Source organism: Gambusia affinis, linkage group LG01 (genome assembly GCF_019740435.1).
Source record: "Gambusia affinis linkage group LG01, SWU_Gaff_1.0, whole genome shotgun sequence".
NCBI lineage: Eukaryota > Metazoa > Chordata > Actinopteri > Cyprinodontiformes > Poeciliidae > Gambusia > Gambusia affinis.
This window is the reverse complement of record NC_057868.1, coordinates 32,507,706-32,524,304: the sequence shown is the minus strand read 5'-3', so window position 1 is coordinate 32,524,304 and position 16,599 is coordinate 32,507,706. Positions and strand designations below refer to the sequence as shown.

At 38.2% G+C, this 16,599-nt stretch overlaps 1 protein-coding gene across 1 annotated transcript in view; it reads left to right on the top strand.

Annotated features, from left to right (window-relative positions):
* Positions 1-16,599, top strand: part of LOC122839152 (acid-sensing ion channel 1A-like) — an 80,145-nt gene that overhangs the window by 54,354 nt on the left and 9,192 nt on the right. The gene's annotated exons all lie outside the window — the stretch shown is intronic.

The window sequence follows — 16,599 nt, the reverse complement described above, 5'->3', positions numbered from 1 at the left end:
TGCACTGCTTGGCTTCTGTTCACTTGATTCCATGTTGTTCCATGTTGAGTCCATGTTAAACAATTAAAAAGTGAAATTTTGACCTCAAACTAAAAGATCTTCAACTTCTCAGAGGGAGTGCGAGCGCGCTAACATCTCTCGTCAGTATTCCCAAGATTATATTTAACATTCAGCTCATCGTCTGCTCTCTGGAGATGTTTTAAAATAACAATTTTGACACCTTTCAGCAAAAATATCTCTCTTTTTTTTTGTTGTTTCAATTACCAGTAGAGTAAATTTCCTCACAGCTGTTTGGGTCGTGTTGCTGCTCTCCATCTACCATGATTGCTTTAAAACATCAATTAGTTGTCTTCAGAGACTGGCAAAAGCTTGCAGGCTCCACTCAATCAGTCATTATGTGGTTCTGTTACAAATTTGCTGTTTTTCCGTGTCTCCTCATTTACTCGCTGATTCATATCCGATCTTTTATTTCTACTGTAAAGAAACGTTGGTGCTATTTTTAGCTAAACAACTCAAGCTTTCAGTAGAAGAAATGCTCTTTAATTTATAATATTTCTTATCTTATTCTTATCAGTTTTAGATGTGCAAAGTCATTTGAATTTCGAATATTTTCATTTGTATTTCTGACTAGAACTATTCAGATCTTTATCAAATTTTTCTCTCCATTGATTTGTTAGATATGTAGTTACTATACGCATCTGGTTAGTTTGATACGCTTTCAAAAACACCACTTCTAAATGGCTTTTACACAAAAAATTGCTGCAAAAACCCTTTTTTTCTCAACTGTTTGAGCTGCCAGAAAGCTCCAGTTTCTCCAACATTTTCATGTTTTGCATCTCATTGTAAAGAAACTGCAGAAACTGTGACTGAATATAAAAAACCTGTGTGTGCTGAGTTAACTTCTCTGTTGGTTTGCTTTGCTTTGATGATTATTTAGAGAACAAATTGCTTGAAAAACATTCAGTGTTTTTTTTGGTTCCAGGACAGTAAAACGGTCTTTCTCTGGTGCAAAAGCATAAGTTTTTATTAGTTTAGATTTATAGTTAAAATCTACTAATTTTGCTGCCACACGTTGAACCAGAATATTATTTAATACTATTATTAATACTATTGAAACAACCCAACATGAACATGTTTCCAGTATAACTCCACCTTTTTTGGGTGGTTTTAATTTGTGAAAGCTACCAGAGTTACAAAAATATAAATATATTCACTTATTAAAACACTATATAGTGTTAAAATATTTCTTTCTCCCTTCAAAACAGATAGTTGCACCTTCAAGAGGCCTTTTATTGTACTGTAGTTATCTTACTTTAACAAACTTTAATGCACTGAAGGCTGTAACAAGCAGCCATATGAGCTACACTTCTATTCATTATTTATTATTCATGTTATTCCAACACTTTCCTTGTTGCACAATTTACGTTTTATATTATATCCTTCCCTATGCGAATGTCTGCAGCTCACTGTTGTAATCTTACAGTGATTATTAAGGTTCTAGTAGACTTTGTGCTGTTCTCTTGTTTTGCAGTGCAGGGCTAATTTTACATTCACTCTGCCAGGCTGCAATAAAGCGAAGGTCAGCACCGTCCTGACTTTCAGATCAAGCCATCTCTGAGAGCCAGATGCAACTTTAGTGAACACATACTTCCACATTTTTCTCTGGTTTTTTTTATATGCTTTTTGGTCTCTTGCAGTCTCCAGGGATGCCCCCTTACTCAGCACTATGATTCTATCACCTCCGAAGGTGATGGGTACCGAGAGCTGGACAGTCTTCTGGGAAAAGGATGGGAGAGGAGGAGGCTCTGTCTCTACTGGCCTGTGAAATATTCATCAAATGAGGCAGGAGTGGGTGGGGAAGTGGAGCAAGAGCAGGAGAAGGAGTGGAGTCACCAGGGAAAAGAACATCATAGTTCAGGAGACGTGCGGGAGAACAATGCAAGCCGGGGAGGAAGGAAGAGCCTGGGGACAAGAATTACTTTTATTGTGCAGGAGCCGGTTGCTTTAATCCAACATAAAAAAAAGAAAATCCTATATCTGGGAAGGCTTTATGTTATTAATTTACACAGAAGAGACTGATGTTGGATTTCTTGAGCAGAAACAATTTGACGTGCTGCAATTTTCTACAAGTGATGAAGAAGTTAGGCCAGCAGCTGCTTTTAGATTTCTCATTACTGCTCGGCTGTCAATAAGCATCAGGTGGGCCGGCTGTTCTCAACGATTAGGTGATAAATAACGCAGCGCTGCCCTTCACCCTGTGCAGCAGCAAACACGAGATCCCCAAGTCAATGCGCTGAACCTGGTGATTTACATGATCAATTCTCATTCATTATTCTGACTGTGACCTTCAAAAAACAGAGGAAAACCGTTTATTTGCTTTTGGGTTTTGTAGATTCCTTTCCCCACAATCAAATAAACAACAAATTCCTTGAAGCGGCTAAGAATCGTTTCTGCAAAGACCACAAAAAACCACCTAAACAACCCCCAACTACCGTAGTTAACGTTCTTCATATTTCATCATTTTACATAAATTTGTGACTGCCAGACTTGGACTGTCTCGGTCTGCACTGTTGTGCAACTTTTAGATGCATCTCTACTCCAACCAGACTTTTGCAAAGCAGGTAAATCCGTTTTGTGATTCAGGTGTGTTGCATCTAAAAGCTGCATGACTGGAGTTACAAACTTCGGTTTCTGTTTTCCTGATTTTCCAAATCTTAGAACCACTGGTTCTGTTTTGCATTCCATTCAGAAACATGTCTTTGCAAATGCAAATCTGGAAAGTATGTATTTAGGCCTATTTATTCATATGTCCATATAAAATACACAAAACCCAAATGCCTTCCTTCTATTTAGAGACACATGAGACAAAAAATCATGTTGACTCACCTGCCTGCAGTCCTGTAAAACAATATGTGAGGGAAATTATTGCTGGTAATCACCTGAACCAGTCCCTACTATAAAACATGGTGGAAGCAGTATCATCCTGAGGGGATACGTTTGTTCAGCAGCCACAGGGAAGCAGGTTGGAGGTAGTAAGATGATAGATGGAGCTAAAAAGAGGATAAGCCTGGAAGAAAACCTGTTGCTAAGGAGACAAAGGCAGAGATTCAGCATCATGCAGGACAGCATGAAGGCAGAGCTACAATGCAATAATTTCAGTAAAAACAGATCTATGTGTCGAAATCCAGACCTAAATCCTGTTAAAACTTTGTTAGAAAACGTCACATGTAATGTTCAGAAACTCTCCACACAATCTGATAGATTTTTAAATACTTTTCAAAGAAGAACGGACAAAGATTTCAGTCTCCATGAGCAAATCTGGTAAATAAATACAAGAAAAGACTTTCAGTATTAGGAGACTTTACCATCCTTTGACTCAGAGGACTAAATAGAAACAAATGAACCCTTAACTGGCGGTATCCCATCCATGGGACAAATCTGGTTTGTTTGAATACGCCGCCTTTTTCGCCGCCAGTTAAGGGGTTAAGATTTACATTTTAATGAAAATGTATCTTTTCTTTTAACTTTGCATTAAATCTTAAAATCTCACTAAACTACCAAGGAGTTTGTGAAAATGTGGAAACGTCTAAAGGGCATGGATGTATTTGCAACACGGCGCTGCCTCGCATTAACCTGGTTGGTATTAGACACAACAGAAAGTTTAATTACAATGCAACAAGGGAGTCTTGAATTGATGAATAAACTCTTTGACTGAATATGTTTTGTTTCCGGCTGTGCATTTACCAGTAATTGATTGTTGCTGATTGTTTTCTCTGTGCGGCACATTCATCTCCGACGCGATTAATGCCACGATAAACCTTGATCACTTTGACGAATGGCTGTTCTGTTGCTCTTCCTGCTGGTAAAAACAAGCAGGAGTTGCTTATGCGCTTGTGACGGGGATGATGTCTGAACGATAAACCCTGCAAATAGTTTTGGCTTTTGGAATTTCTTGCTGTTTTTCCAAGATTTTATCTGTTTCTTAATGCAAAGTATTTCCTTTAAAACTTAAAATTTCAGGCAAATTGAGACAGAACTGGTTAGTAGCAGCGTGTACATTACCCTGGATTAGAGTTTACTCCATAGAAATTGTGGTTTTTAAACACAAACAGGTGGAAATATTATCAATTGCTGTAGTTACTAAATATTCCACTGAATAATTATTTATATTATCAACTAAACAGAGGTACATGTACTGCACTGGATCAATCCCATATATACATGTACATATATATATATATATATATATATATATATATATATATATATATATATATATATATATATATATATATATATATATATATATATATATATATATACATGTACATATACATTTTATATATATATATATATATATATATATATACATGTACATATACATTTTATATATATATATATACATGTACATATACATTTTATATATATATATATATATATATATATATATATATAATATATATGTGTAAATATATATATATATGAACTTATATATGTATATATATATATGTTTAAACACATATATATACTGTAGATCAGTCGGTTTAACAACTCATGAAGCCGATCTGCGCCTGCAACTTCTTCATTTGGTGAATGAATAGCATAACAGAGGTGGACTGACCTCTTGCATTATTCTTTGACATGAGATGGCAAAACGTCACTTAATCACAGCGTTTCGTGTGAAGTAAAGGCAAATATGTTGTAAATGTGATTAATCACATTATTATTGTGGTGTTTCACAAGCCAAGCCCAGCACTAATTACTACCAGACTTGTCAAATCAAGAAATTTACTAAAACAAACAAATCTATCTGGTGACATGAAATAAGACTTTTCAAAGAGCTTCACGCCTCGCAAAGTCTAATGGACAGTGAGGTTCTGTGGTCTTAGATGTGTGCCAAAAAAGTTGCTCCCGCTATTTTCTAGCAAACAGTCCTTCCTGATGGAGTCTGATCATTTCCTGATGCTTTACCACAGCAGGTATGGAAAACCACAAATGCAAAAATTAAATCATACACAAATCTATTAATCTCTTTACATTAAATAAATTAAAAATATATGGATTTTTATTTAAGTAATTATGTCAGCTTGAGTCATGGAAAACTGACCTGATCGTTTCCATAGCAACGATCAGAAGCAGACATTGCACCAGAGGTCCAGTGACCTCACTAATGAGGTCATAGATGACATCATGTACATCACAGTAGATCAAAGAAGTTCTGATGCTTGAATGCTTGAATCTCAGAGCATCAGTCAGTTCCAGACGGTTCTTGGAGGTTCAGATTTGTGTGTAGCAACAATGTTTGGTGTTTCAAAAGCGCTTGTTCCCTTGTTTATCCCACTTGGTTGGGGGCTGGGATATGCTGTGACCACGGGGTTGAAGAAAGTTTTTGATCATTGCTTTCCAGGAAAGGACTCAAACGAAGGTTACCATCAGGAGGAAGAAGACGACTTGTTTTGGAAAGGTCTTCCAAACGACGCCCAAGAACAAACCGACCCGGCTGGGAAAGTTTGTTCTGAAAAGGCGACAGAGGTTTGTGGGACCACAGATTCTCACCCAACAAGGACTGGACCAGAAAGTGCACAGGACAACGGTACTGTCTCTGGGCAAACCGACCCGGCTGGGGAGGTTTTCTCTGAACACCCGACCAAAGTCTGTGGGACCACAGACATTGGTGTGACAGAGACGGTACGAGACGGTACCAAGGACAATCGTACTGTCTTTGAGCAAACTGACCCGGCTGGGGAAGTTTGTTCAAAGACGACTGTACACAAGGAGGGTGAGAGAACGGTCGCAGAAAAATCTGACCTGGCTGGGGAGGATTTGTCTGCGGCTGACCTCGCAGCCAAAGCTGTTGCTGAGGTAACAGCAGAAGCTTTGGTCTCATGGGTTCCAGCTCTGTCCTTTCCAAAGTGCTCTACTCTCAAGAGCACTTTTACAAGCGACGTTCCAATTCCAAGTTCCCCGGACGGGGAACATATCTCAGAAGAAGATGGACTGATGAATTTGTCAAAGAAACCCTCTCTTCATGCAAGGATCACCGTTGCCTTGGAGGTTAACATTTCTCCGGATGTTGAAGCAGAACACAGAGTTGGCTTGGATCTCTCAGATACAGGCAGGACAGCAACTGCAGGAAACGGACAGACGGAGGAGAACTTCTTCAAGTTCTCCAACGAGCTGCAGAACAGCTGGGTGAGTGCTGCCTTCCAGAGCATCCTGAACCTGAGCGTCACCAGCAGGTGTCTCGCTCAGGAAAGGGTATTTCTGGAGGCATCGTCCATCCGTGTCTCATCCTCTCGCTGTCCTAGAATCGCAAACATTTTTGTCAGAAAGACCTCTCCCCAGTTCTGATGGAGCTGAAGGAGAAGGAGCTCCCGTCAGACGTCGGAGGGGACTATGATGTAAAATGTTTGCTGGAGTCTATGTTGGTGTGGTTGGATTCCTTTGGAGGAGACACGGATAGAGAGTTATACAACCAAAACTCTTGCTCCAACTGTGGGACCACAGACCTTGAGCTACTGAGCAACGGCCCCCTGGTTCCCCTTCCACCGGCAACTTATCCAACTGACATAGTTGATCTTTTTAACAGTTGGTTGGATTTGGGGGGCAGACGTTGCTGTTCGGGTTGCGGGTCAGCCTTGGAGAAGAAACACTACATGACAGATAACAATGTGCTGGTGTTTTTTCTCCAGAGGCAGACTAGGATTCACCCTGTGGTAGCCAATCGGACCATGGACGTTCCTGCGGATTGTGAAGGTGGAAGTGAGAGGTACCACCTGTCCTCCGTTATCTGTGGAGATTCAAAGCCGGCTCAGTTCTACTCCTATTTAATCAAAGGAGAAGAAACTCGTAAGGCTGACGACGAGGATGTCTTCACTGCAGACAGTGACTGCAGTGAAGACATGTCTCAAAATGCACTTATCTACATTTATGAGAAGGTCAGAAACGATGAGACAACAGATATTACAGTTTCTCCAGCCCCTCCTCTGGAAGGTGATAAAGGAGCCTTTGGAGAGGAGCCAAAATTATTAAATTATGAAGAAGAAAAAATTATCGAAGACCTAATTAGTTACTATCTTGAGGCTGGAGAACTGTGATTGGGACCAAAAGATATCTGACTTAAATGCATGGAATAAAAAGGGTAAAAAGTTTTGACAGGTTTCTCTCCGGGCGCTCCGGCTTCCTGCCACAGTCTGAAATCACGGCTCTGTAGTTTATTGGTCTCTAAAATCTGTTCGTGTGATTAAAACGTTTATTTTTGTGACTAAAACCGTTCCCTGGGTTTGAGTCCCTGCCTGGGTTCTTCTGTCTTCGTGGGTTTGCATGTTCTTCAAGTGCATTAGTGGGTTCTCTCCGGGTTCTGCAGCTTCCCCCCATAGCCCAAAAAGATGACTAGCTGATCTTTACCCCATGTCTTCTCCCCTCTCTTTTGTTTAAAGTAGTTTCACCTACTAGAGCCAAAACTACTTTGAGCAAATGACAAGAATACATTTTGCAATTAAATTTCATAAATATCAATAGGTAGTTTCCAGTTAGCAGGTTTCTCTCCGGGCGCTCCGGCTTCCTGCCACAGTCATAAATCACGACTGTTTAGTTAATTGGTCTCTAAATTCTCCTTAGGCATAAGTACAAACATTGATTAGTGAATAAAATATAAAAATTACATATACATATATGTACCTAAATATATGTACATATATGCAGTGTTGGCATAGTTACTTTGAAAAAGTAACTTTAATCGGACTACTGATTACTCCTGGAAAAAGTAACTTAGTTATATTACTGACTACTTGATTTGGAAAGTAACTAAGTTACATTAAAAGTAACTTTTTAGTTACTTTCAGCAGCTGTTAAACAACGCTTGGCCTCCTGTGAAAATCACATTGAGCTTTAACAATTCTTAATTGTCAGCTATTTTATAATGGTGACATCAACAATGTGTCTCCACTTAAAAGGTTGAACTGAAGAGGAGATTGTACAAAAAACAGTACAAAAAAATAAAAAACGTGAGTAGTTTGTGTGGTCCACTGTTGTCTGGAAAACTCTAAGAAGGATTTTAAAGCCCCCCCTCCCCCCTCCAGGTTCTGTGTTACGGCCCTGCGTTTGGTGTCACAGCACAGAGCTCCTCCTGCAGCTCCACAACACAGGTGGCTGCACAGATTTGTGACACTTATCTTAATATTAATAATTATAATGACGTTAACTTGCCATTATAATTATTGGAAGCTACGGACACGTTCATTCGTGGCTGTTTTCACGCAACGCGAAGCTCGATGTCATTCAGAGGTAATACATTAACTTGACATTAGCAAAGTCACAGCGGGACGGATCATACAGGAAATGATGGACAGGGAGAGACTGACTAAAACTACCTTAATGACGAACAAATTCTGGGATTTATTATGAGTCTCTGCTTATTCCAAAGCCCAAATGAGCAACTTCACGTTCAAAAACGAGCCCAAAAAGGCGCAACCCGCCGCTCATTAAATCTGCAAGCGACTTTAAAAAAATGAAGCCCAAAGCCGCTTATAATAATCGGACTTGGCGACAGAAACTCAAAATAGTTCCAGTTTTTCCACCAACAAAATGCGCATCTCCCTCCATTGTTTACATTTCTGTTGCATAGAGACGTCGGTCACTCGACAAGACGCGTAGAGGAAATACGATTAAATAACAAAAGAAAATAGTAACGCAGTAACGCAAAAATGATTTTGATAAGTAACTGTAGTCTGACTACTGGATTTGAAACAGCAACGCGTTAGATTACTCGTTACTGAAAAATGTGGTTCGACGTCAGTAACGCGTTACAAATTCACGTGTTACTGACATCACTGATCCCAACTTTGTTTTCTTTAGGCCTCATCAGTAGTTTTCATAGTGTGCATAAAGAAATGATGAAAAATTATCATTTTAAATCAGTTTCCATATATAATGTGACATTTAACAAGTACAAAAGTGAAAATGAGACAAAGATATATGACACATTAACATAATTGAACATTGAAATTCAACCAAAAGAAAATTTAGCAAAGTATTTTTTTGCTTACTTTCTGTTTAGATCATATTTGGTGTAAAATATTTAAATAAATTATCCTGGCTTATGTTTTACAACATAAAAACCTGTCATTTTAACAGAAGTCTTAAAGAAGCTTATGGAGAGCTTTAACATCACAGCATCTTTCCAATCCTTTAGATTAAAATGTTTTAATCTGATTTTGCTCTCCACAAAGTAAAGCATTTCAATAGAAAAGGACATAGATCTGCTCTCTTTGTCTATTTAAAACATTATTTTTGTGAGAATACCTTCCCATTTCCTTTGATCTCACTTCAAAGTACAGCACAGTTTTCATAAAATGCACTAGATTGAGTCACTGCAGGCTTTCAGCCCATTAGTCTCATACCTAAATGCGTGTTTGAATAAAATCTCTTCTGGTGCAGCTTCTCTGGCTGCCCATCAGTGGAAATGCAGAAACTTAAACACAATCAGGAAACATGAAGCAACAAATGAAGCCACAGAGCCCATTTGGCATGTTTGTGTGAGGTGGAGTGTGTCCTTCTCATCAGACACACTGTTTGTGAAAACACTCCTTTGATTGGTCACACCAAGTTGAAGAGAAGCAGCTTGTTAGGAAATCTCTTTTTACGCCACTAAGATGTCCAAAGAAAGTTTTATTTTGCAACTTCATTAAATCACATAGTTTGTTTTTTTATATCAACTCTTTCACAATTTAGCTTCTTTATTTTGACACATGGTAACTCAGGGTTACTCTGACGCTGAAAATATTGCATAGTCTCGTCATTATTAAGACAGGAAAACACAAACATCCTGCCTCTGGCGCCGGATCCTGCGCACATATTTTATTCTCCCTTTAGAGCGACTTTCCACCTGGTTATTAGTGTGGTGAGTCAGCTATTCATCCAGGCCCTAATGGCGGAGGAGGAGTGTGTGGTTTTGCTCTGAGGCTTTTATTTATTTCCAGCTTTGTTCTGGTAACATGAGTGATCACAATGAGGCGGCCTTCAAAACCGCCTGCTGAATATTACAGACACAGAATGCTAAATTTACTACACAGTGCTTTCTAAGGTAAATCAAAGAACAAAAAATATTTGGATGACCTGGTGGAGTTTAGCAAAGGTAAAAATTATAGATTTTAAAGATTTTTCTCAATGTCAGATTTGCAGACAAGATTAAGATAAGGACAAGTTTCTATTATGCATGCAAAGTGCAACATATTTAGACCTGCAGACCAACCTGAAGGTTAAAACCTGCACTGTAAAACATCTGAGCTGCATTTAGTTGTGTCTACTATCTTCTACACGATAAGTCAAATAAATTTAGCGAGTTTTAGATTTTGAACCTAAATGAGTGAGTTTGTGAAAGATAAACTTACAGCTGTAAGTTTATTAACTTTTTATTAATTTTGTTTTGCCTCCAAGAGTTGAATAAACTAAAGTTTTAGGTTAGCGATTTAAAAAAACGGTAAAATACCAGCAGCTGTTGTCGCCAGAATTTTACCAGAATTTTACCGTATAAGTATCTAAAACCTGTATATACGGTATATAGTAAAATGGCAGTCGCAGCTGCTGTATTTTACAAATTAGAGATGGTTTTTTTTACAGTGTATATCTCCCATCTCTAGAAAAAAATCCACTTGCATTATTTTCAGAAGTATTTGCATCAACTCCTTCTCATGCCAGATATTTGTCTCTCCATGCCTCTATTACAGATTTGAGTTAACAGACTCAGTAAAAACATTAGCCAGGTCAAAGGTTAAGTTGTGAACAATTTCACTATAGCACATTATCCAAAGCTCTGAACAACTTGTGTGACTAAGATACCATGGATTTGATTGAAAAATATTTATTTCAGTTGTTTCAGTTGACTTGGACTTTAAAAACAAAAGCCATGGTACGGTAACCATGTAGAAGAAGAAACTTTTTACTATTAAATTTTGTTTTACGGGTGAAGTCAGGTGGGAAATTACCAATCACTCTCACTTAAAACCTGCCTTCGCCATAACGAATGATGGTGGTTAAAGAATCTCACTAGGAAAACACTTTTTTCAGCATAGGCCAGGAAACTGGTGCTAGTTGAGAAAGACTTCAGGATGGTGCAGAAGTTCACCTTCCAACTGGATAATAACTCTATACAGCCAGAGATTCAGTGCAGGGTCTTAAATTAAAGCATATAAATGTGTTAGAATGACCCAGTTCAGTTCCAAATCCAGTTAAGTCTGTGGTGGCTTGAAAACTTGAGTTCACACAGAGGCTCTTTATCCAATCTGGATGTTTTGCAAGAAAAAATGTGCCAATAAAATTCAATCTTTGCATGTGTGTAGAGTTGCAGCTGCAATAGAAGCAAAAAAATAGTTTGAATTGATTCAGCAGGAACATCAATGTACAGCATTTTTTAACATATTAAAATGTCAGATTTTAATATGTTATATACAACTTGGTCCACCAGATGAAATCTAGCAAACATAAAGTTTGTGGCTGTGAGATGACAAAATGTGAAAAACTGTAGCTACTTTTGACACTGAAACCAAATTTGAGGTCAATTCTTCTACTTAGTTACTTTTTGTATGAGAAGCAGAAACTATTGACTCCTGGTAAGAACGTTGTGGTCACAGGAAAAGCAGGAATACAAATACGATAGTAGAGAAAATGCATCTTAAACTTACGTAAAAATCGCTGTGAATACAAGCAAAAAAGAAAAGGTTCGACATTTCAAACCTTGTGGTCCAAAACCAGTGTTTTCTCTGAGAGACATGGCAGAGAGAGAGAAAAACAAAAACATCACACTAACAAAAACATCACACCTTTGCAAATCGAGGGCATTTTTGTTTCTGGCAATCCATTTTTCACTATCTAGAAGTTAACAAAGAGAGAAGTAAAAAGTGAGACCAGTATATTTGCATATTTTATGTAGAACAAGAGGACAATAATCTCACAGTCTCTGATTTATGATGTCCCCGTAAATATTTTATTCTGCCGTGCAACCAAATCCTTCAGACATGCTCCCATTAGCAGTGGATGTGTTACTACATAATACATTAAAATAAATGATGTGTATAAACATTTCAACATGTTATGCTAGCATGCTAACATTAGCATGCAGCTTGCAGCAAGCTAGCAGCCTAAAAAAATGTCTGACAACCTTAGGGTGACCAGATTTGGGTTTGTGAAAAGTAGGACACTTCTTTTTTCGTCGGCGGGGGGGTAGAATCGGCGGACAAACAAATGTAATGTGTTTTGAGGCAGTTGACCAAAATCCCGGACGATTTTGAAATTCCCCCCCGGACATTTTTTTAGGTCTGAAAAGTAGGACATGTCCGGGAAAAAGAGGACGTCTGGTCACCCTAGACAACCTTAATATACATAAAGAAGAGTAGAAAAGTTTTGCTATTTTGCATTTCTTAAGCTGAAATCCTGATTGACTTTGTTTTGTTTAGCTTTTTTAACACTCTTTAGCTTTTATTGTTGCTCTGGTCACTGTTGACTGCTCCTTGCTTGCCTTTCGTAGCGGTAGGTGTTGAATAATACAGATAATAACAGTGAAAGTGTTTGCCCTTCACCGAGACAGCTTTCATGTCTTTAAAACCGTCCCTATTAAACAGGGAGAGCGCTAATGGACTGAACGTTGCCTTCTGAGACATCTTTTAGCCAGCCACAGATTGGAAGGCTGCATTAAGACCTTGCTAAATGGATGGCAAAGTGCAAGGATTAGCCTTTTAGAGATTCTTTGAAAACCTGACGTGCGTATATAAAACAGATACACATAATTATGTGCATAATGATTTATTACTGCTGAGCTCTGTTGAGAGCTTTTCGATGCATGAAAAATTACGTGTGAGTGACAGTTTTATAGGTCACAAAGCTACAAACATTACAGTCTGTTTGAAGTATAGAAGATAATTAATTACAGAATGTCAGGAGGGATTGATTTGTAGTTTCCACGTTCTTCAGATTGAAATAAATAACTTTCTTTTTTTTTTTCTGGTGCTGAAAACCATTTTTATTGTGCACAAAAGCTCCACAGACTTTGTTTTGGCGTAGCCTACAGCTGAGGTGAAGAGTTACCTGAAATAAACTCACATCTGTGGATCGATCACACTGCTGGAGAACATTATGCACCTCTCATATACACCATTTAACATTTATACAATGATTGATTTGTTTATGCCGTGCCGGTCAACGCATTTTTCCTCCGACTGCAGGAGAGAGGACAGAGTGCTTCTTTTTTTTTTACAGATGTTGAGCCAGCCATCAGGCTGTGTGTGATCAATAGGTGAAAATGAGTGTGTACAGAGCGACAACTCCAGCAGAGAGAAGAGGAAAAGAAAAGGAAGACGGCTTTTCATGAAGAGACTCAAAAGGCAGCAGTGTCAGTCAGCCGATCAAAACTGAAATATTTCAACAACTACAAAGTTACTGAACATATTTCTTCTAAATATTCAGCTTCAACCAGTGAGGATTAACTCTGCAAAATGTTTTATTTTATGTGTCTTGTGTCTTGCAGCTGCAAATAACTTATTAGTAGATGCAACAAACCAAAAATGACTAACACGTGACGTCCAGCCTGTGCCACAAATACCATCACAGCATAAATCATCTGACTGCTGGGATTGTTTGGGGCCAATAATAACTAACCTCGAATATTTACATTGTGGCGTCTCTCCTCTCGGCAGGTTTGTGACTTAAAGACTCTCACACAATACCTGGCTGAAAAATTGTTTTTGTCACTTTACAACACATTCTGGCAGTTCATGAGCTCCAGACAGAAATCTATTCATGCTGAATTTCAGTGCCTGCCAACAATGTTCTCCAATTTCTGGTCTTTTCCAGGCTCCCTTCAGCTCAGACTCATTCCTTTCACTCCAGAAACATTTGACACCTACATTTTCTTCCACAGCAACATTACGCTTTCAAACTGTCAAATGGCCATATTTTATTTTGCCTGTTGTTTTCCCTTACACAGCACTCAGATGGGAATCCTAAACAGGTTTCTTAATCATTATTAAAATCCCTTTATGTCCTAAATTTAAAATGTCCGGCTGAATATTTTTGCTTATTTTAAGTGTACACAGTTCCTTAAATGTCCTGTGAGTAGATATATTTGCTCATTTATTCATAACAACTGGAACTTTCAATATGTAGCAAGTTATTTTCGCAATTTACCGTCTGCTAAAAGATTAATTTCACTCCCTGCTTCGGCGGGAGTGATATTACCGTAATAACTCAATATTGGCTGGAAAGAACAACGTCTCCCCTTTCAAGCCCCATTGGAATTTTTCAGATAGCGCAAAATGTGGCGGAATTACGGTACTGCAAATCTGGCTGGATTGCAGGCGCTTCTTTTACGATTTAAAGGTTTCAAATATCTTGATCATTTCTGTTTACAATTTCAAAGGAAAGCTAACTAACTAATCCGCACATCTTTGTGTTTTATTTATTTATTTATTTTATTTATTTTTTGGCCTTTTTGTTCTCCATTTGAATAAAATAAGTCTGTGCGTTAAATTTTCGATGCAAAAAGTCAGGTTTTAAATCCTAAATGACAAATTTGTGTATTCTGTATTGGTTGGTTGCTTTGTTTAAGATTTCACAGAATATAAATTGTTCTGAAATTATAAAATAGGCTGCCAGAGTGACTGTCAGTGGTGACAGAGTGATTTTCTGAGAGACTGCATTAAAATAAGTGGAAGAAAATGCACCGCAATATTTGTCGGAACTAACGTGCAAAGTGTGCAAAACTTATTCCAAAAATGTTCGATATTTAAACAAAATATTACATGTTTAACGGAAAAATCTTATTTATGAATTAATGTAATTTGCAGCGTTTTCTCAGAGGATTGTGAATCCAATCATATACTTCATTTTTTATTCTGAAATAATTATAAACTACTAGTTATCAATAAATTTATATTATAGTTTAGACAATTGTTATAATCTAGCACATTTTGATTTAAGAGAGAAATGGACCTGAAGCAGAACATCTGACTGAATCAATAAGTGATTTCTGCAGATGCTTCTTAGTTTAAAGCAGCTTCCCTTGATATTAAAAGTTTTTTATCAAACTTAAAATATTAATAAATGCCTTTACTTAGTTTGTGGCTGAATAACTGCAACCTGACACAGAAATATCTGTAAATTCCTCTCATTGGACTTAATGAGCATGACTGCCACTGTGTGAGTTTGTGCAATCAGCTTAATAAATTGTGCAGAAATAAAGCAAACAACTGATGCAAACAAACTGGAGGAGATTATGCTGGTTTGTGAAGATGTTAATTTGGAGTTTGTATTAACATGATAAATTCCCTTGGTCATCTTTCTTATCAGCGTCCAACCAGCTTCTCATTAAATCAATATAATGACGGCACTCGCACTGAGGCAAACTCAAACATTTAGAAGAGATACACATTTAGACTTATCTATTTTATGTATAATTGCACCTTGGAGCATGAAAACTACAAATGTGCAGCGAATTAAACACTTTAAGCTTTACCAGAGAGCTTGGTGCATTGATGGCGTCAGTTTGGTGCTAAAACGACGCCACTGAGCTAAAACCACAGTTTGTAATTGCAGTGAAAATTGCTGCACTCAGCCGTTTGAACCCATTTCGAGCTGGGTGTGAATATTTTTGTGGGGCTTTCAAAAGACAGAAAGCACATAAACTCAAATTACTCCCAGTCCTGCACTCATGCTCCCTTCACATTTTCATTTTTGCTTATTTTCAGTGTGAAGCACTTGAAAACCAAAATAAATACCGAGGCCTAATGTGCCTTCCCATCACCTTTTCAGCGCTGAATGTTTTTCTCCATGCACCTCAGATTGATGTCTGCGTCTGCTGCAACCAGCAGCAGTCCCTCCCTGACTTTTCATGATAGATGGGCCCAAATGTTTAAACTGCCTGCAGCGAAATCCAAACTCTTTCTTGGCAATTACTTGTTTGGCTTGCTCCCTCTAATCGTAGATATGTCAGTCCGTGCCAAAAACAATGGCGAACCAAAGCTTGCATCAGAGGCTAAACTCCCGCTGTCACTCTGTCTTCTTCACTTTGCATCCCAACTCTCCGTCGCTCCCTGCCTTGGTTTATGAGACTCACGCAGCACTTAAGCAGTGAAGGACTCTTGCATTAGATCGTTGATATTGTTTGGTTTCTATGAAATTGGGTGCTGTTCCTATTTCACAGAAGCCCGATTTAACATCTGTCTCTCAGCTTTCCTTGAAAATTAAGGCAGCATTCTTCCTGGCTGGGATGCTTGGTCTCCATGGTAACATCAGGTCCATTATAAGTGCCATAAAGAGCGAGCAAGGGAATGTTAAATCACCAGACTGCCAGTCTCCATCACCTCGATGGGTTGATTGTGTAACTTACACAGCCACAAGAAAAGAAAACACCTTCTTTTAACCATTTTCTCCCTCCTGCTTCTCTTTCTGCAACAGTTTTTCCGCTCTCTGTTTCTGTCATGCTTTATCTGTCAAATACATATACGTGTTATTATCACCAACACCTAATCGCATACACACATAAACCCCAGAAAGTGAGTGCAACACTGACCCCCAGTGGAAAAGCATGACATGTAATTTCTGAACTTC